Below are 16,247 nucleotides of genomic sequence, written 5' to 3' on the forward strand. Positions count from 1 at the left end.
GAAGGTTGCGAATAACATAACATTATAGGTAGTTGGTTGACCCAGCTTAGGGGAAGGAATTTTTTTTCCCTATGGAGAAAATTGGCTTCTACTCTGTGGGTTTTTTGCCTTCCCCAGGATCAACAATGCAGAACAGCTGCACTAAAAATAGGCTGAACTAGATGGACATATGGTCTTCCTTCAGCCTTCAAAACTATGTTGCTATGTTACTATGTTAAAGACAGACAGGGGTAACTGAAAACCATTAAATACAAAACACTCACCAAAAATAGTGAGAAGAATAGGGAAAAGGAGGACTACACAAACCAAATAGAAGTGAGAATGAGTAGATAAGCAATCATGAAACTACTGCACACAAAACACTCCAGCAACTACTCCCAACTCCAACTTCACAGGTTAACACTAGTGTTGAGCGATACCTTCCGATATCGGGAAATATTGGATCAGATTGGATCGGACCGATACCCCCAAAATATTGGATATTGCGGATTCCGATATCGGAAACCAATGCAAGTCAATGGGACACAAATATCGGATTGAAAATAAACCCTTACTTTCCTTGTAGGTTAATTCTACATGAAGGAAAACAACTAAGAATAATGTAGAATGTATTGGGGGAGGAGGAGGAGACATTAAAGGCATAGAGGTTTAGCCCAATCAAATGGAATAGCAGGAATTAATTTTTTTTTAAGAGGTTCGGAGTTACAAAGATATTGACTATGTTAAGCTTTTTTATATTTTGTCAGATATTTATGTTTCACTACATGCATGCTCTTCACCTTCTTTTTTACTTCTCCCACACTTTCTCCATCATCCTTTTCAGGGTCATATTCTTGGTCTTCTTCGGGGTGGTCTTCAAGGTCGTTGTCTCCAGGGTCGTCATTTTCGAGGTCGTCGTCTTCTTCAGGGTGGTCTTCAGGGTCGTCGTCTCCAGGGTCATTGTTTTCGGGGTCGTCGTCTGCTTCGGGGTGGTCTTCAGGGTCGTCGTCTTTAGGGTCGTCGTCAGGGAGATCCAGAGTGATTACCAAAAACCATTTCAAAAAGCTTGAACTTGGAAATGTAGCAGAAGGTACAAGAACTCTGAGGAACTGCTGAGAACCAGCTGACGGTACTGGAACCTGGATGGGTAGACGAAGGTACAAGAGCCAATGGAACTACCGAGGACCAGCTGATGTTACTGGAACCCAGTTACTAAGCAGGAGGTACCTGTGCCAGAAAGCAATACCAAGGACCAGCAGACGTTGGTGGAACTCGGATACCGAGAAGGAGGTACCTAAGCCAATGGCTCTGCCTGGAACCAGCTGACGTTACTGGAACCCAGGGGGACATATTCAAGATTGACTTCCAATGAACCAGATAATGGTACTGGAACTCAGAGAGGCAGCTTAAGGTACACATGAAAAAAAAAGTTGCAAGGCCGCGAGCCAAAACCCACAGTCCTACAGGGGGAGCTTGTCCTATTGGCACTACTGAACCAGCCTTCATTGCCAGATAGGAAGCACCTAAACTGCAGGCACCATAGAGTCAGCTAACCCGACCGCAACACGACAGTACAACGTATTAGAGGAAAAGTGATGTTGACACTACCCGGAAACAGCTGGCGTGCTGGAGCTAGGCTGGGCTGGAGGGAGTGCCTGTGCCAAAGACACTACTGAGCATCAACTGGCGGTGTTGGAGCCCAGGGATTACAGTCCAGGTGGTAGAAACATGAACACAACAGGAGACCTGGATACAGTTGCCAACCAATTATTTAATCTGGAAGAGGACTGGCAAATTCCTGTGAGATCCAGGCCTTGTTCATTTTCAGAAAAGTAAGCCGGTCAACATTATCGGAGGATAGTTGCATGCGACGGTCTGTTGCTACACCACCTGCGGCACTAAAGACGTGTTCCGATAATACACTAGCAGCAGGGCAAGCCAGCACCTCCAATGCATACTGGCTAAGCTCTGGCCATGTATCCAGCTTAGAGACCCAAAACTTGAAGGGGGAAGAGCCTGTGGGAGAACACTGAGAGGGCAAGACATGTAGTCTGTCACCATCTGACAGAAACATTGCCTCCTACTGACTGGAGCCGTCTGTGATGGTGTAGACATTTGTGGCGGGGGCACAAAACTTTGCCACATTTGGGCCATACTGATCTTGCCTTGTGCTGAGGCGCTGCTTCTGCTCCCTCTTTGTGCTGAGTTTCCTACACTGCCTTGATGCACTGAGCTGCTTTGTATAGGACTAGCAGCACTGCTCTCGGGTGGAATGGAGAACATGATGGAATGCACCAGTGTGTCTTGGTACTCCCGCATGTTGCGCTCCCGGTTCAACGGTGTTATGAGGCTTTGTAACTTGTCCTGGTAGCGAGGATCTAGGAGGGTGTACACCCAATAATCAGCCATGTTGAGAATGTGGGGGATGCGGCGGTCGTTTCTCAGGCACTGCAGCATGAAATCAACCATGTGCTGCAGACTGCCAACTGGCCAAGAAATGCTTTCCCCTGCTTGAGGCGTCATCTCTGCCTGCTCTGCTTCACCCCACCCTCGCTCTACATACTGACTACTACAGCATTGTGTACCTCCCTCCTCTGGAGAGATGTCTTCCTCCTCCATTGACTCCTCCTCATCCCCCTCACAAAGTGTCCCCTGCCTAGGCCTTTGTGTGGAACCACGCTGCGCAGACAGTCCAGAAGCAGATGGCATTTGTGACTCCTCATCCTCCACCTCTTCCACAACCTTCTCCCTTAGTGCTTGCAGTGTTTTTTCAAGCAGGCAGATAAGGTGGATAGTCAGGCTGACTAGTGAATCATCTGCACTCGCCATCCGCGTGGAATCATCGAAGACATGCAAAACATGGCAGAAGTCCTTCATAGAAGCCCACTCAGTGGTGGTGAAGTGTGAACGGCGCGCAGTGCGACTTGTTTGCGCCTGATGCAGCTGGTACTCCATTACTGCTGCCTGCTGCTCACACAACCTCTCCAACATATGTAATGTTGAATTCCACCTGGTGAGTAGGTCACATATGATGTGATGTTCCGGAAGGCGGAATCGGCGCTGCAGAGCTGCAATGCGCGATCTTGCCATTCTGGAACGCCGCAAGTGAGCGCACTCTAAGCGGACCTTGTGCAGCAGTGCATCAAGATCCGGATAGTCCCTCAAAAAACTCCGCACAACCAAGTTGAGCCCATGTGCCAGACATGGGATGTGAGTGAGGTTGCCTAGGCCCAGAGCTGCCACCAGATTTCAGCCATTGTCACACACTACCATGCCTGGCTGGAGATTCACAAACCACACGTCGCTCTCCTGCTTGATGGCATTCCAGAGCTCCTGCGCTGTGTGGCTTCGATTCACCAAAGAAATTAATTTCAATACGGCCTGTTGATGTTTGGCCATGGCTGTGCTCATATCGGTCGTAACAGGTAAGCGTTCACGGGTCCATGTGGAGGTAGACTGTGACGGCTCCTGCAGCGCTGATTCAGAGGAACTGGAGCATGAGGAGGAGTCAATGTGTACAGACTGGATTCCTGCAATCCTTGGAGTTGGCAGAACACGTACAGCGCCACTCTCAAGATCTGTACCTGGCTCCACAACATTTACCCAATGGGCAGTGAGGGAAAGATATTGTCCCTGTCCATGGTTACTGGTCCACGCATCGGTGGTCAGGTGGACCTTGCTACTGATGGCGCTTAGTAGTGCATGTTTAATTTTTCCCTCCACATGCTTTTGCAGGGCAGGAACGGCTTGCCTGGTGAAATAAAAGCGGCTGGGCACATTGTGTTGTGGAACTGCCAATGCCATGAAGTTACGGAAGGTGTCAGTCTCCACCAGCCTGAATGAGAGCATTTCAAGGGACAGTAGTTTTGCAATGCCAGCATTCAGAGCCTGTGTTCGGGGGTGGTTTGCTGAGTATGGGCACCTTTTCTCCCATGCCTGTGCTACCGATGGCTGTAGAGTGGCCTGGGAGTGTGAGGATGACAGGGAACGTGGTGCTATGGGTGGAATGACACTGTGTCTCTGTACAACAGTGCAAGAGGTTCTTCCATGGCGATCCTGTGAGGAAGCTGAACCAGCTGTGTGTGAGCTGGAGGAAGAGTCTACAACACGACCTGAAGAGGTGGTAGGTGGCACTGTAGGTTGGCCTAGGTCTTCAGTGTGTCTTTGTAACTCCACCACGTGCTTGGTCCGCACATGTTTCCTCATATTTGTGGTATTGAGGTTGCTGACACTTTTCCCTCTTTTCACTTTCTGATTACACAGCTTGCGTTTGACAAAGCAAATGTCATCTGCAACTGTGTCAAAAAAGGACCAGTCTTGGGAGCGCCTGTTTTGGGTTTTCGAAGAGGCATGCTCCTAATGGGTGCCAAAGTGGAGGCTACAGGCAACTGAGTCTGCCCCCTCCCTCTCCCTCCTTTTTTGGCCGTTCTGGGAATCTCTTCCTCAGAGCTGCTCCCACCACCTTCCTGTACCTCACGCCATGATGGCTCAAGGACCTCATCATTTACACTACCCTCTTCAAATGACTGCTTCTCCTGGGTAGTCTCGACAGCACAGTACACACCAGAAAGTGGCACCTGAGTCTCATCATCAGATGCGTACTGAGGTGTGCTGACCATAGGCACAGGCCCACCCGCCTCTTCAGATTCAGAGAGACAAAGCTGTTGTGCATCACTGCATACTACTTCTTCAAATTCTCGAATGCTGCTTGGCTGGCCCCCCCTTCCAAGCCAACAGATTCAGAGAACAGAAGTAGAGATGGCTCCTGTCCAGGGCTCTCTGACTGCCTGGGCAATTTGGCAGGTGGTGAAGAGACAGATGGGTGCTCTTCAGTACTCTGGACCAGAGAGGATCTGGAACTAATTGATGTCGATGCATTAGCTGCCATCCATCCGACAACGGCTTCAATTTGTTCGTCCCACAGCAGTGGGGTACGGCGAGCTCCTACAAAGCTGCGCATAAAGGACTGTTCCCTGTGAAAACTGGGGGATGCTGAGTCACTGGTGCCAGCAGCAGGCACAGAATCCCCATGTCCTCTCCCTGCAGAAACTCCATGCCCACGACCACGTGCCTTACTCCCTGCCCTCTTCATCTTGGTAGACTGATAAAGATAGGCAGAAAAGTACTAAGGGCTTAGTGTGCTTATTCCTGAAGAGCTGCTAACAGGTATAAGAAACACTAATTTTATAAAGTGTTGACTAGACTTTAATATGAGCTAATGTGGCCTACACAACTGTAAAGTGGAGTGTTTGGTGAACTTTATTAACTTTTTTTTTTCACAAAAAGACACTGGATGTGCCCAAAGATGTAAAACCGATAGTATCACAAACTTTTTGTAGCTATTACAATGCAGGAAGGTAACCTACAATGCAATAGATGAGGCTCCAAAAAATAGGCTAATACTAATCTTGCTGGGGCTGCAGGGCACAAGCCAGCAGAAAGGTTCCTCTATCTGCTCCTGTATAGTGTTTGCAAATATTCTAGCTGGATACAGATGGAACCACACTAATAGGAGAAATCTGGAAAAATTAGCAGCACTAATGCAAAAAAGGACAATGTATGAGGCAGTAACGCATGCTGAGTGGACTACAACCGGAGGTGGCTGGTGCAGAACACACTACAGCGTGAGCTGCACTCACACACAGAGACCTCGCAGACAGCCGTGAACAGCGCTGCAAGGCAAAAGAAAGCTACAGCGGTTGATAAAATAGCATGGGTAAAGCACAATATAGCAAATCGCTAGGTCACATTGTCCCTCAGAACAGCAGTGTCCTATCCCTAACTGAATTCACAGCAGAGTGAACCCAAAATGGCGACGGCGGCTTTTATAGTGCATCATGACATCATTTCAGCAGCCAATCACAGCCATGCCAGTAGTTACATGCCTAACATGCTCTAAAAGGATGTGCCCACACTTCTTAGGATCCTCATTGGCTGCATAAAATCAAACTGGCTCATTGCATTATGGGAACGATTCCGGTATTCGATATACTAAAAGTATCGGAACTCAGTATCGGAATTTTGATTCCGCAAATATCGGCCGATACCCGATATTGCAGTATCGGAAAACTCAACACTAGTCAACACTTCCAGTAAGAAGATTCTTTCACCGGTAGGGAATAAATGCCCAGAGCTAGTATATGTAGTGAGAGGTAATTATATCAGCCAATGCAGCTGAGAGAAACAATGCCGTATGTTCCTAGAGTTCTTAACCCTTTCAGCACTGATGTAAAGGAAATCCATTTAAAATATGCCAAAGGAAAGACACATAGCCATAGTAAATGGATGTTGAAATGATCAGGGCGCTCTCCCTAAGTGCATAAGTAGACTATGGCTCAATCTCAGTGCCTTATTGTAACATAGTAACATAGTAACATAGTTTTTAAGGCTGAAGGGAGACTTTAAGTCAATTTTGTTCAACCCATATCCTATCCTAACCTGCCCTAACATGTTGATCCAGAGGAAGGCAAAAAAAACCCATGTGGCAAACAGAAAGCTTCACATTGGGGAAAAAAATTCTTTCCCAACTCCACATACGGCAATCAGACTAGCTCCCTGGATCAACGCAATATTAAGGAAACTAGTGTATATAACCTGTAATATTATACTTTTCAAGAAAGGCATCCAGTTCCTTCTTAAATTTTAGTAGGGAATCACTCATTACAACATCACATGGCAGAGAGTTCCATAGTCTCACTGCTCTTACAGTAAAGAATCCGCGGCTGTGAGTATGCTTAAACCTTCTTTCCTCCAGATGTAGAGGGTGCCCCCTTGTCCCCGTCACAGGTCTAAGAGTAAAAAGATCATTAGAAAGGTCTTTGTACTGTCCCCGCATGTATTTATACATTGTAATAAGATCACCCCTAAGCCTTTGATTCTCCAAACTAAATAACCCCAAGTGTAATAACCTGTCTTGGTATTGCAGACCCCCCAGTTCCCTAATAACCTTGGTCGCTCTTCTCTGCACCCGCTCCAGTTCAGCTATGTCTTTCTTATACACCGGAGACCAGAACTGTACACAGTATTCTAAGTGTGGTCGCACTAGTGACTTAAATAGAGGTAAAACTATGTTCTCCTCATGAGCATCTATGCCTCTTTTAATGCATCCCATTATTTTATTTGCCTTTGCAGCAGCTGCCTGACACTGGCCACTAAATGTGAGTTTGTCATCCACGCTTACACCCAGGTCTTTTCCAGTGAGAGTTTTGCCCAGTATTTTACAATTAAGCACATAATTATACATCTTGTTCGTTCTACCCAAGTGCATGACCTTACATTTATCCTCATTAATGCTCATTTGCCATTTATCAGCCCAAGCTTCTAGTTTGCATAAATCCTCCTGTAATATAAAATTGTCCTCCTCTGTATTGATTACCCTGCAGAGTTTAGTGTCATCTGCAAATATTAAAGTTCTACTCTCTACAAGGTCATTAATAAATATGTTAAAAAGAAGCGGGCCCAAAACTGACCCCTGTGGTACCCCACTGCTAACCGTGACCCAGGCCGAGTGTGCTCCATTAATAACCACCCTTTGTTTCCTATCCCTGAGCCAGCTCTTAACCCACCTACACATATTTTCCCCTATCCCTATTGTTTTCATGTTATGTATCAACCTTTTGTGTGGTACCGTATCAAAAGCTTTTGAAAAGTCCATGTACACCAGGTCCACTGCATTCCCTTGGTCCAGTCCGGAACTTACCTCTTCATAAAAGCTTATCAAATTAGTCTGACAGGAACGGTCCCTTGTAAACCCATGTTGATATTGGGTCATGAGGTTATTCTTCTCCAGAAACTCCAGTATAGTATCTCTTAGAAAACCCTCCAGGATTTTACCCACAGTTGAGGTTAAACTTACTGGCCTATAATTTCCAAGCTCAGCTTTTGTCCCCTTTTTGAATATTGGCACCACATTTGCTATACGCCAGTCCTGTGGTACAGACCCTGTTATTATGGAATCTTTAAAGATTAAAAATAATGGTCTATCTATGACTGCGCTTAATTCCTGCAGTACTCGGGGGTGTATCCCATCTGGGCCCGGGGATTTGTCAATTTTAGTGATTTTTAGATGCCGCTGTACTTCCTGCTGGGTTAAGCAGGTGACATTTAATGGAGAATTTTTATCCCTGATCATGTTATCCGTCATGGGATTTTCTTGTGTTAATACTGTTGAAAAAAAGTCATTTAGCATATTGGCTTTTTCCTCATCCTCATCCACCATTTCACCCAGACTATTTTTAAGGGGACCAACACTATCATTTTTTAGTTTCTTAATATTTATGTAGTTAAAGAATATTTTGGGATTATTTTTACTTTCTCTGGCAATGAGTCTCTCTGTCTCAATCTTTGCTGTCTTGATTTGCTTTTTACAGAATGTATTTAATCTTCTGTATTTAGTTAATGCCTCATCACTACCTACTTTCTGTAATTCTCTAAATGCTTTATTTTTATCTCTTATTGCACCCCTTACAGCTCTAATTAGCCATAGTGGTTTCCTCCTATTTCTCGCATGTTTATTCCCATATGGTATATATTGTGCACAGGTCCTATTCAGGATGTTAATAAAGGTCTCCCATTTTCTTTGAGTATTTTTATGTCGCAGGATATCGTCCCAGTTAATTGCACCAAGATAATCTCTCATCCGTTGGAAATTTGCTTTCCTGTAGTTTAGTGTCCTTGTAACTCCTCTACTACACATCTTATTAAAGGATACATGAAAACTTTTTAATTTGTGATCACTATTTCCCAAGTGACCTCCAACCCTTACATTTGATATGCGGTCTGGTCTGTTGGTTAATATTAGGTCTTGCAGTACCCCCCCCCCTTGTTGGGTACTGAACCAGTTGTGAAAGGTAAATTGTCTCTCATAGTTGTCAAAAACCTATTACCTTTGCTGGAACTGCAGGTTTCGGTTCCCCAATGTATTTCAGGGTAGTTGAAGTCCCCCATAATATTGACTTCTCCTTGAGTCGCTGCTTCATCTATTTGCTTTATGAGGATATTCTCTGTTGCTTCCATTATTTTTGGAGACTTATAACAAACCCCTCTCAGTAATTTATTATTTTTCCCCCCTCCCCTTATCTCTACCCACAGGGACTCTACATTTTCATTAGATTCATATATATTATCACGAAGGATGGGTTTATGGATGATTTTACATATAAACACACGCCTCCCCCTCGTTTATTTGTACGGTCATTTCTGAACAGACTATAGCCCAGTCATGGCTCTCGTTCAGCCATGTCTCAGATATCCCCACCATGTCATAATTATGTTTCAACAACATTAACTCCAATTCCTCCATTTTGTTGGCGAGGCTTCTGGCATTAGTATACATGCACTTTATGTATCTCTCTGTATCTCTATTCTTCCTTAAATTACTAACTGTTCTAACCCCACCCCCCATGCCACCCCCACCCCCACCCCCCAATTTCATTATTTGTGCCCAGGTCTCTATCTGCACTGTCTTCCCCTCCTATAAAAGGAATACCTTCCTCCCATCCCTAGTTTAAACACTCCTCCAACCTTCTAGCCATTTTCTCCCCCAGCACAGCTGCACCCTCCCCATAGAGGTGCAGCCCGTCCCTAGCGTAGAACCTGTAGCCAACTGAGAAGTCGGCCCAGTTCTGCAGGAACCCAAACCCCTTCTTCCTACACCAATTCTTGAGCCACTTATTAACGTCCCTAATCTCCCATTGCCTCTCTGGCATGGCACGTGGTACATGAAGTATTTCCAAAAATACCACCTTGGAGGTCCTTGCTTTAAGCTTACAGCCTAATTCCCTGAAATCATCTTTAAGGACATTCCACCTACCTCTAACTTTGTCATTTGTGCCAATGTGCACCATGATCGCTGGATCCTCACCAGCCCCTCCCAGTAATCTGTCAACCTGATCAGCGATGTGTCGGACTCGAGTGCCAGGTAGACAGCACACCGTTCGACGATCCCTGTCTTTGTGACAGATTGCCCTATCTGTTCACCCTAATAATTGAGTCTCCCACTACCAGAACCTGTCTGGCCTACCCTGCTCTCCGATTTCCCCCCTTACTGGAGCAGACACTCCTCCGGCTTTCAGAGGACATGCCTTGCTGCAGCTGTGTTACTCCTGCACTAACACTCCCCTCATGTGCCAACTTGGCAAACTTATTGGGGTGTGCCAGATCAGGACTAGCCTCCCTGGTGCTCTTCCCTCTACCCCGCCTTCCAACTGTCACCCAGCTAGCTGCTTCATTGTCCTGCAGCTCCAACCTAGCATCCCCCCCTCATCTATCCCATTGAGCGTCTGCTCAGTAAGCAGAAGACTACTTTCCATATTGTCTATGGATCTCAGTGTTGCCAGCTGCACATTTAGATCCAGTATCTGGGCTTCCAAATGCACAACGTGCTCACATCTCGCACAGCAGTATGCTCCCTCGACCGGCTGTTCAAGGTTTTCATACATGTGGCAAGATGTGCACTGGCTGGCATTGGCAATAGTGGAGCACATCCTAATGGGGTATGCACCAGACAATAAGATAAGCAAAAATAAATAAAAAGTATTAATAAAATATAACAGCAATTCAGTAATACCTCCCTTGGAAACTCCTTGAATCCAAAGTCACTGAATCTCAAGTCACACACTTACCACAGTTCGCACTTATGCTCAGGTCACACTCAGCTCGTTCACACTCGCTCAGGCAGAAGATTTAAAAGATTTTTTTTCCCTTTTACCAGCACACCACCCTTCTGTTCAATGCACTTCCAAATGTATACAGTTTGTATTATTTTCTTGATGCAGTACCATGGTAATTATTCCTGGCTCATGAGAGATACCATTGATTTGGGGGGCTATTAGCTGTATGAGAGCTGGCCATATGTCAAATTCCAGTGCTAGATTATTTCAGCTACCATTGGCTTTATTCCCCTTTTCCCAGATCCTTAGCATGGTTCACACATGTACTTTGAGTACATTGTGAACTGACTTTATTTGTCAACATCGTTAATCTTAGGCCGAGATCACACATGCAAGAAACTCAGTGTCCCCCTTATGCCCTGACTGGTGGGAGTGAGCCAGGGGGTTGTGGTCCCACTGTGCCACAAACCAGACTACCCTGGAAGGGGCGCAACTAAGACAGCTGCCTTGGTTTTCACTGGAGCCTCTGATGTTGAGGTGAGGCTTGTGCAGCAGGCAGCTGCCAGGTGACACTCCATGATGGTGTCTGGCTGTGGCTGCTGATCCCACTTGGGGAGACGGTAAGGGCGACAGGCACGAGTAGTGGACAGACACGGCAGAAACATTGGCAGGCGGGCACAGCTGAGACACTGGCAGGCAGGCACGGCTGAGACACTGGCAGGTGGACACGGCTGAGACACAGGGCAGGTGGGCATGGCTGAGACACAGGGCAGGTGGGCACGGCTGCGACACAGGTCAGGCTGGCATGGCTAAGACACAGGGCAGACAGGCATGGCTGAGACACAGGGCAGGCACGGCAGAGGTACAGGGCAGGCACGGCTGAGAAACAGGGCAGGCAGGCACGGCTGAGACACAGGGCAGGCAGACATAGCTGAGACACAGGGCAGGCACGGCTGAGACACATGGCAGGCACAGCTGAGAAACAGAGCAGGCAGGCATGGCTGAGACACAGGGCAGGCAGGCACGGCTGAGACACAGGGCAGGCTGGGACGGCTGAGACACAGGGCAGGCTGGCACGGCTGAGACACAGGGCAGGCAGCCACAACTGAAACACAGGGCATGTAGACATGGCAGAGACACCGGGCAGGCAGGCCAGGCTGGCACACTGGGCAGGCAGGAGTGGTAAATGAAGGAACAGGTAAAGACCTGTTCACACAGTGGGTGCAGGTACTGGTACATGCAGGAAGGAACAGTGTATGAAGGGACACAGCAGATGCAGGTACTGGAACAGGCAGAAAGGAGAGGAGTATGACAGAACAGGTTTGGACCTGTTCACACAGCAGGTGTAGGTACGGATACGGGCAGGAAGGAGTGGAGTATGAAGAAACAGGTTTGGACCTGTTCACACAGGAGGTGCAGGTACGGACACAGGCAGAAAGAAGTGGAGTATGTAGAAACAGGTTTGGACCTGTTCACACAGGGGGTGCAGGTATGGATACAGGCAGGAAGGAGTGGAATATGAATAAACAGGTTTGGACCTGTTCACACTTGGAGGAGAACCGCAAGGCTGCAGTAAAGAGCTGGAGAGCAGCAAGAGGTTCTTCAGCAGCAGAAGCAGAACAGACCAGAACCACTAGAGTACGGAGCACAAACAGACAGAGAGGACACCAGGAAAGACACAGCAGGGAAAGGAACCACATACAAGGAGACTGACAGACAGAGGTAGGACAGACTTCAGACAAGGTAACGGGGCAAGACAAGGTAAAGGACCAAGGACACAGGGACCAGGATATACTGCCTCCTGGTGGGCAGGAGGGACATGTACAAGACAAGGCTAGAACAACGACACAGAGACCAGGATAAGACAAGTCAAAGATTAATAGCACAGGGACCAGGATATTCTGCCTCCTGGAGGGTGGACAGAGAAGTACTAGGCAAGGTGCAGAGACACAGATATTAGGAATAAAGCCTCCAGAGAAGGCGAGATATAGGACATGGCCTGGCTTACTCAGCAGCAAGAAACTAACTGAGTTAACACATTGCACAGGCAAGAGCCACTGGGTAGAGCTGCCCTAAATACTAGAGGCCTCTTGGTAATTGGTCAGGGACACATTAGACAGGTGCACCCTGATTCCATAAGAACCAGAGAGTTATGGCACCGCCCCCCTATGCACACAGCCAGGAAACATGCACAGAACAGACAGGAGACAAGAGAAGACTTGCTCTTTCTGGCTCCTTGGGAGTGATTCAGAAATGTTTAAGGTACAGATTGCATTCAATATGGTCTTGCTTTTAATGCATTTAGAAGGCCGCAATGGCACAGCGAATATAAAAAACATAGAGTAGGACTGCCCCACATGAGATTGCCTTGGCGCGGAGGGGTGGCTCAAATGATTGATCAATTTTTTGCCAAATATCTCATTTTGAATACAGCTAGAAATTAATATGTGCATATGCACTTTATGTATTGCGTTCTGACCACAAGCAGCGCTGGCTTCTCTCCCTTTTTTTACTTGATGTTGGTTTGTGGTTGACCGCCACTATTGCCGTGCTCGCTTGGTTATGTTCGCCGTTTTTTCTGTGTTCACTGTGATTTATCTAGGCTGCTGTGCACACACAGCAGTCCTGCCCTGCCCCAAGCTCTATTTAATTATGCACCTGTATCTGGACCTGTAACGCCCTTCATCTGTGTTTGCTGGTCAGGCAGGTGTGGAGGTTAAACCTGAGATGTCTATATCCAGACCTGGTTGGCTTTTATCTGCACTTGCTCTTTCTGGCTCCATGGGAGTGATTCAGAAATGTTTCAGGTACAGATTGCATTCAATATGTTCTTGATTTTAATGCATTTAGGAGGCCGCAATGGCACAGCGAACATAAAAAACGTAGAGTAGGACTGCCCCAAATGAGATTGCCTTTGCGCGGCGGGGTGGCTCAAATGATTGATCAATTTTTTGCCAAATATCTCATTTTGAATACAGCTAGAAATTAATATGTGCATATGCACTTTATGTATTGCGTTCTGACCACAAGCAGCGCTGGCTTCTCTCCCTGTTTTTTTAGGAGACAAGAGGCACAGAGCATGGAGATGGCAGCAGACAGAAATCACAGCATGACCTGGAGCAGTGAGAAAGTTGGTGTGTGGGGGATGGAAGGCCATGCAGTGATGCCAGCAGGGTTGCTACACTCGGACGAGTCTCGCATGTTATTACCTGGCACTGCCGCCGGCACTCGGATCGGAGCGTGCGGCCGCATAGCAATACATGCAGCCGCATGCTCTGCTCCTGAGTTCCAGTGGCAGTGATGGGTATTAACATGCGAGATTTGCCTGAGCTTCTCGCATGTGTGATCCTGGACTTAATGTCATTCCGTTTATTCTATTGGCACCAGTAGTTAATATCATCTATTGTACTTACATAATGTATTACCATCTACGTGTGGTTGTTTTATTATTGTACATTAATTATCTTACAATTTTTGTGATTTTTAAATGGTTCTTTCTATTTGTGTCAACAAAACAGATTTTTATTGATTATCCAAGTGTGCACATCTTAAATGTATTGAACTTTTTTCCATCTCTTTAGCATCGATTTAAGACATGACATCCATCTATCTAAGTTACTAATAAATGTGGTTGTTCTTAGTCCAGTCTGTTTGTGAATATGAGTATCTTTATTGTCCGGATTTTGTTTGAAGCCTTGCATTAGAACATATAGAAAATATATGTATTATATATCTCTTTTCTATCATTCTGATCAGAACAGATGTTTTGTTAACCGCAAAGGAGAATATAATACTAGTCTGTTTAGGACTTTTTAGCAGGTTTTATTGAATATTCTCATTAAACAGAGTTTTGGGACAACTTCCTCCAGATGACATAATGCCACGTGGCCTCTGATTAAATGCATCTGGGTCCCCTGGGTAGTTTACTCTTTATACCACCCTCAGCTGTCAAATTTAGAAAGGTTGGTTATCAAGAATTGAGGGGCCCCCGTGTTGTTGTTTTTTAAGTACTTAAATAAACAATTTAAATAAATGGCTTGGAGTCCCCCATTTTTGACAACCAGCCTTGCTCAAGCAAACAGTAGGGGTAGGTTTTCTCAAGCTGGTGAAGGACCATGGATATGGGCTCACCTCAGCCTAAAAATAGCAGCTCGCAGCCACCCATAAAAAGCACATCTATTAGATGTGCCAATTCTGGCACTTTGCTTTGGGGAGGTGTCCTGAAGAGAGAATTTGCATATTCCCAGTGCATTCTGGGATAAGTGAAGAGTCTCTGCGAGCTCAAAGAACACTGGATTTTGGCCATTGCAGTTGAAAGGAGGACATCGGTAAACCACACGTTTATCAGCGAGCGAATTTTGGAACAGTTTTCACCGCTTTGATATCTCTTTAACAGTAAGAACATGGAAGAAGCCAGAGCCATTTGGTGAGCTGCATTTCTTGCTACGTGTTCACAGACTTACCAGTGGAAAAGCCAAAGTTCACATGCCAGAAATGCAAATGTGTCCCTATTGGAGGAAAAGTTGCAAAATCTAGAAGAGAGTTTAGCTACATTGAAAATCATTAAGGAAGGTAAATAGTTCTTAGACTGAGCAGAATTATTTCTTCATGTTACAGAAAGAGAACAAATTCGAAGTACACCTAAAGAAACAGAGAAATGGAAGCATGTGACACAGAGAAGCAGGAGGATCGGGAGGCAGTCAGCACCCATACTGCTCAGGAACCAGTACCAGGCTCTCACGCAGGAGAACAATGAATAAATACATCAAGACAAGACTTTACCCGCAAACAGCAACCTTGTATGCCCTTAAGGTACTGTCACACTTAGCGATGTACCAGCGATCCCGACCAGCGATATGACGCGGTCAGGATCGATCGTGCATCGCTAAGTGGTCTCTAGTGAGCTGCCACACAGGCAGATCTCACCAGCGACATCACAGGGGTCGGGGGTCGCTACTTACCTGTCAGACGAGGCGATCCTGACGTCCTCCCGCCCGTGTCCACGCGTCGCTCGTCATCACAGCAGGAAGCTCCAGGAGGAAGCTGACGACGAGAAATGGTCCAGGATGTTCTTGCGAGATCGGCGATAACCAGCGGGGGAGGCGGTCAGAGGTAAGTATCAGACATCGCAATATCGCTAGCAATATCGCTATAACGTCACAAAAACCAGTGACGTTACAGCGATATTGCTAGCGATATCGCTTAGTGTGACAGGCCCTTTAGTGTCCTCCTGGATGGAGAAATAAAACTGTTGTGAAGAAATGGAGAGTTGTGGTCATGGGGGATTCCCTGTTGAGAGGAACAGAGGCCACTATCTGCAGACTGGATATAACCTCAAGAGAAATGTGCTGTCTTCCAGGTGCAAAAATTAAAGATGTGTCTGACAGGATATCAGGACTCTTTAGACCTACAGACGACCACACATTTCTGCTAATACATGTGGGGACAAATGACACTGCAAGAAACGACCTGGAAACCATCTGCAGAGACTTTGAAAACTTAGGTAAGGGTGGTTTCACATTAGCGCTTTTTAAGCGCACGCACGGTCGGGGGTAGCTCCGCCCCCGAGCAGGCTCTCTGCCCGGCGTGCCCACCCCTTGCTTGTAGCGCCGCCTCCTAGCGCACAGCGGCGCCTGCGATCGGCGCACCCTATCTTTA

Source organism: Dendrobates tinctorius, unplaced genomic scaffold, assembly GCF_039654945.1.
Source record: "Dendrobates tinctorius isolate UK_male_01 unplaced genomic scaffold, ASM3965494v1 ptg000022l, whole genome shotgun sequence".
NCBI classification, from domain to species: Eukaryota; Metazoa; Chordata; class Amphibia; order Anura; family Dendrobatidae; genus Dendrobates; species Dendrobates tinctorius.